The sequence below is a fragment of the Onychomys torridus genome, chromosome 1, assembly GCF_903995425.1.
Source record: "Onychomys torridus chromosome 1, mOncTor1.1, whole genome shotgun sequence".
NCBI classification, from domain to species: Eukaryota; Metazoa; Chordata; class Mammalia; order Rodentia; family Cricetidae; genus Onychomys; species Onychomys torridus.
In genome coordinates, this window is record NC_050443.1 from 72,181,646 (window position 1) to 72,187,804 (window position 6,159).

Below are 6,159 nucleotides of genomic sequence, written 5' to 3' on the forward strand. Positions count from 1 at the left end.
TATAGGGCCAAGAGATTATAACCCTGGCCGCAGAGCTAGTCAGTAGCAGTTGTATAATTCCATTGTTGAGCAGTATTACTTTTCCTTGTTTCCGAATTCAAGTTTCCTGCATCAGAAAGGCAATTCTCCCCCCCCCCATTTCCACCCACTCCTGTCCTTCCACCTCAGCCTCTGTATTACTTTCTGCTTTTGTTGATGGACCCTCACACTGAGGGAGTTTTCAGTCAGCCTTCCCAGCTCTGATTGCCCAGGGACTGGCTATGTAGCCAATGGCCATTTGCAAAGTCATTTCCACCTTGCTCTCTCTTCTCTCCTCTTCTCTCTCTCCTCCTTCTCCCCTTTCCTTCTCTCTGAATGAGGGAAACAACGTGAGAATACAATTTTTGTTTGTCTTGGTGCTTGATAATATATGCACCCTCTCTGGGTGGTTTAAGCGGTTTAGGTACTTTCTATAAAAGGAATCTTTTCTTGCTAAAATTAATGTGATTATCTGAGTGTGAGAGGCCTATTCAAGGCTTAAAGAAAACCTGTTAGAATAGCTGAATGTATCTGCTTAATCCCCTCTCTCCTGTGGCTGAACAATGCTCTGGGAAGCTATTGGTTCTTCTTTCTCCTAGTAAATGCCTGTCTCCAGAGGAAGGGGCTGTTTGCAGCTTTTGATAGCCTTATGTTTCACCTCCTCAGCTGCACAAAAACACGGGGGAAGCCTGGAGATGCCCAAAGAACCGACAGATGCCTGTCTCTTCTGAGGACCATGAGCAGAGCGAGCACATGGTACAGGGTGGGCTTTTTCCTGGGCTTTCCTGGAAGTGAGGACTGTGGTCACCATGATGAATGGCATCTTGCAGAGCACTCTTCTCAGTAGTGAGTGACCGAGCATTTGTGGACATTTAAATTCTCACACCTGAGCTGGAAGAAAGACTTAGCTACTTACTCCCTGCTAGGGCAGATGAGGAAGGGGAGCATGAGAAGGGAAAAAGTGACAGAGATGTGAGCTTGTCAAATTGCTCGGTCACAGTTAAACATTGCCTCTCTCATTCATAAGCTAGAGATAAAACCTGTCACAGGAGATACTTTTGAGAATTAAAATGGGCAATAAACATGAAAGCATAATGGTTAATCTGTGGCATTTATATGTGACATGTATGCTTTGGTTTTCATTTTATTTCATTTCAAATTTCAAATTCTTGTTCTTGTTACACTGAGCAAAATGCACAGATCTGGGAAACAGACTTGAATACCTGAAATTTAACAGGGTTACAGTCTTGTAAGGAGGAGATAAGGAGGTATAAAATATATCTTGAAAAGTGCATATTGCAAGTGATTGGTATACTTTGGGTCATTACCAATAGTAGCCAAGCCTGAGAATAGTGCTTATTGTTTCCCAGGAGTGGTGGAACAGGATCCTTTGCTTGAGTTTCCTCATTCAGTCTGTAGCCATGGCAGGTAGTAACCCTTCTCATCTCATTTCACAGACGCTGCTGCTCAAGAACAGTCACTTTCTCCCAGGGTCGTAGCTAGTAAGAGGTGGACCTAGATAGTCAGTCCCTGTGACCTTAGTCTAACTTGCCCATAGCGGTCCCAAGTTAGGAAAGAATTCTCAGAGGAGGTGACCACAGGCAGGTTCCAGGGTAGACTAGGAAGTGCAATGAGCATCCAGAAGGAAAGGCATTCCAGAAAGGAACAGCAAGGTTAAATTGCATTGTCAGAGATGCGCTTGTGTGGGGAGCCGTGTGGAACAGTTTCAGATCAGCTGCATGGACATTTGGTGTGAGGTTGTGGTGCTTAATAACACTGTCAACTTGATTGGATTTAGACTCACCATGGAAACACAACTCTGGTTATGTCCATTAAGGTATTTCCAGAAAGCTTTAACTGAAGAGGCAAGGCACATTCTGAATGTGGGTGCCACCATTCCATGGGCCTGGGGTCCTGGAGCTGAATAAAAAGCAAAATGTCAGGGGAGCATAAATACTTGTCTCTCAGCTTTCTGTCTGTGTAGGCAATGTGATCAGTGGCCTCACCTCCGCTGCCCCGACTCCCCCACCATGATAGGCTGTACCCTCAAACTGAGCCAAAGAAAGCCTACCCTTTCTCCCCACTTTATCCCTCCCTCCCTCCCTCCCTTCCTCCCTCCCTTCCTTCCTCCCTCCTTTACTTTGTTGCTTTTGTAGGTTCTCTTTATAGCAATGAAAAAGCATGTTATAATCTCCCTCACTGACATTTGTGGAAGAAGTCAATAAAGTGTTTAATTAACAATATGATTAACAGCTTATTTTTAATAAAGTGTATGGCAAGGTTGGAATGGTTGCCACCTTTATGATGCAGAATCATAGAATAAAGTCTCAATTGTTGATTCTAACCCTTTGAGGATGGGAACCTTTTAGGATATAAAGGGCACAAGTTTTCAAGAGGAAATCAAACTGAGTACTTGTTAATGTCACCAATAAGATTATAACGCAATGTAACCAGACAACCCAGGAATACTTGTGCATTTTAGATGAATGATAGAGTTGATGTCAACATTAAATGGGAACTACAGAATCATCCTGAGATGCATTTCTAGAAAGTGATGAGTTGAAAAGGGGAAGAAATGTAACTAGTAATTCCAGGAAATGGGAATAGAGTCATTTGCTCAGGCTCCAGGGACTGTCAGACATGGTAGGTTTCTTCAGTGGTGTTGAGTAATGTGTGTTTCAGCTGAGGCCAAACCAGAAATCAGGCTTGCCTAGGAGGTAGAACTTGGAGATGTCTTTCCTTGTCTATTCCTTAGTTTCCATTGGCTACATAAGGAAGGCCCAGAAGGCTGTGGCTGGTTCTTGTTTTCATCAGGCTAACAATGTGAAGGGCAGGGCAGGCAAGAGGAGAGGCAACTGGAACAGAGTGGGATTAGCCAGGTAATGTGGGATGGATTCTGTGGTCTACCAGGAGGGATGAGAACCTTCTGAACTGTTTCCCTGGCCACACTTCTGGACAATGAAATCCAGTTGGCATACCATACCAAAGATAGGTGTTTTACGTTGCTCCATTGGCTTCTTCTGGGGAGGTCTCAAAATATTTCAGTCAGTTCCTAGGGAGGTTAGGGAAGAGGTTTTGACACAAACTGGTCAAACTCTGGGGCTCAGATTCTGTTTCCTTTATTTTTTATTTTTTAATTTTTTTAAAATTTCACCCAAGCTACTCATCACCCATTGGAGATTCTCTACAGGGCTCATATGATGGCTGTGCCAAGAGCTGGAGACAGAAGATTCTCTATTTTCCCAATGTGGCTTTTCTTGGAGGGCCCTGGCAGGGGCTTTCACATTCTTTCAGAAGCCTGAGAACTTGGTTTGCTCTCCTCTGCTCCCACCATTCCCTGCTGCTTGCTGCCAGTATTAATAACACACAGGAGGCTTCACATCAGCATGGGGGCTGTGAGGATAATTATGAAGTGGTTTAGGACCAACCAGTAAATTACTCCATGACCTGGGAATGCAGCAGGTCACCAGCTTCCCTCAGGACTGCTCACTTTATTGCTCGCCCCTCCTGCTGCACTGATATTCATTTGTCTGGTTTCTATTCAGGTCATGACTCTTGTGATGACTTCTTCTCCTCCTCCTCCTCCTCCTCCTCCTCCTTCTTCTTTCTTCTTCTTCTCCATCTCCTTCTCCTCCTTCTCCTTTCCTTTTCTCCTCCTTCTCTCCTTCCTTCCTTCCTTCCTTCCTTCCTTCCTTCCTCCCTCCCTCCCTTCCTTCCTCCTCCTCATCCACTTCTTCCTTTATTCTTCTCCTTTCTTTCCCCCCTCTTCCTCCTCCTCCTCTTCCTCATCCTTCTCTACCTCCTCTTTCTCCTCCCAAGCCTAAGAGGTGAGTAATTGCCCTTTTGAAGAGACTGCTTGTTAGGTCAATGGGATGGCTCTGGTGACATGGTGAGCTTTGTGTTATTGCAATCATTCAGTGTTCATAGGCATGTTAGTACCTTCCTTCCATGGTGCTCACCAACACATTTCAACCTTTCCTTAACAGATGCCATGCTCTACTAACATGCCTGTGCATGTAACATAGCATAATGTGAAAGGAAAAGGCAGAGAAAGCTCTTGGATCACTCCCATCTCACCCTCCAGCTATCCCAAATGAGAGCAGCACACAGTTTTTCCAATTGTGATGATCTTGCTGGCATGTTTGAATACATGGTTCCCTTTATCCAGTACATTCTTTTCCTTCTTTCATATATTTATTCTCATCCTCCATATCTTTCCTTGGATATTAGAATCTCCAGGAAACCTCTTAGTTTGGATAGTGCACATAGTCACATATTTTGTTTAGAAGGAATTATGGGCAGATATATGATTACTGTTTTGACTGGCTGGTTGGGGACTTGGAAACAATATGACTGAAAAACTGGTAAGAAAGACATCTGGGGAGGAGGTACATAACTAGATATCTCACAGTGAGCAGCAGATGTGAAGACACTTGCGTCCCTTGTTAAATGTTCACCAACAGTCAGGGGAGGACTCCAATAATCAAGTGTATAGGATGACCCTTTCTGTGCATAGAAGGTAATAAATGCTTTGCCCAACTGTCCCTGTCATTGTTTAATGGGCTCATAAACAAAATGGTCGTGGTGGCAGAGGTAGAAGTTATGAATGGGCTCGACAACATGGATTTCCATTCACCAAGGATGGCCTGGCTATAGATGCTGCTGAGTTCCAGATCTGTCAAAGAAGGCATCAATCCTTAAGGTGACCAGCCAATGACCTGGTGGCATAGGACCACTTCCATCATGGAAAAGACAGTGCTTTATCTTGAATGGAATAGATACTTATTCTGGGTATAAATGTGCCTTTCCTACACATAATGCTTCTGTCAAAATTGCCACCCCTGGGTGTACAGACTGCCTTAACCTCTATTATGGTGTTCTTTGCAGCATTGTTTTTGACTAAGGAAAGGACTTCATAGCCAAAGAAGTGTAGCAGTGGTCTCATGCTCATGGAATCCACTGATCTTACCATATTCCTTACAGCTCTGGAGCAACTGCCTTGATAGAACAATGGAATGGTTTCATAATGACAGTCACAGTGCCAATTGGATGCCAGTAATCTAGAGACTGGGAAGGTTCTCCAGGAGGCAGTGTATTCTTTGGATTGGACTTTAATATATTCTACTATTTCCCCCAAAGCCTGAATGTGTGTGTCTAGAAACCAAGGAGGTGAAAATAATTACCAACTGGCTAAATTTTTGTTTCTTATTCCTGTGACCTTATGTTCTCATGGCCTAGAAATATTGTTTTTCAGAGGTGGGGAGAGCATGTGCTTCTACCAGGAGGCACAACCAAAATTCCATTGAACTGAAAACCAAGACCTTGGATACTGTGAGCTCCTGTGCTTTTAAATCAACACACTAATAAAGGAGTTTCAGTATTAGCAGGAGTGGTGGTTCAGGCTGTAAAGAGGAAATAGGGCTGCTTCTCCACCAATGGAGGTAAGGAAGAGTATGTCTGTAGTACAGGACATCTTTTACTGTATCTCATGGTGTCACGATGTCCTGTGACTAAGGTCAGTGGGAAACCACAACAGCTCAATCCAGGCAACATGATGAATGATTCCGATTCTTGACAAGGGAAGGTTTGAGTATACCCTCCAAAAGCCACGAGGAGGTGCTTGCTGAGGGTGACAGTGTAGCAGAGAAGGGTGCCTTGACCTTTTTCTGTCAAATTGGCATAGACACAGGATCCTCCCCTATTGGTCGAATGACTGTTCCATCTGGGAAGTGCAACCTTGGGCCCGGTGATAGGCTAGAGCTAGAGCGAAGGACTGGGAGTGGGGAGGGGGGAAAGAGGCCAGAAAGGGTGAGAACCCTCTTGGACAGGAGGGGTTGAGGGACTGAGGGTTTGCGAGAGGAGGAAAAAGGTGTAGAAGCAGGTGCCACCAGGAAGGAAGGAAGGGGCGCTGTTGAAGTGGGGGGGGTCTGCCATCTCTGGCGGAGGAAGGAAGATAGAGACCTGGCAGGGTCTGCATCAGAAGGGATGAGTTGTGCGGGCAATGAGGAGGATGGGGTGACCGGAGAGAGAGCAGAGTACCATGGAACAGGTTAGGCAGGCATAAGGGAGGCGCAGAGCCGGAACAGCCTGCAGGAGAGCAGAGCAATCTGTTCAGCCTTGCTCCAGTTCCTGCTACCCGAG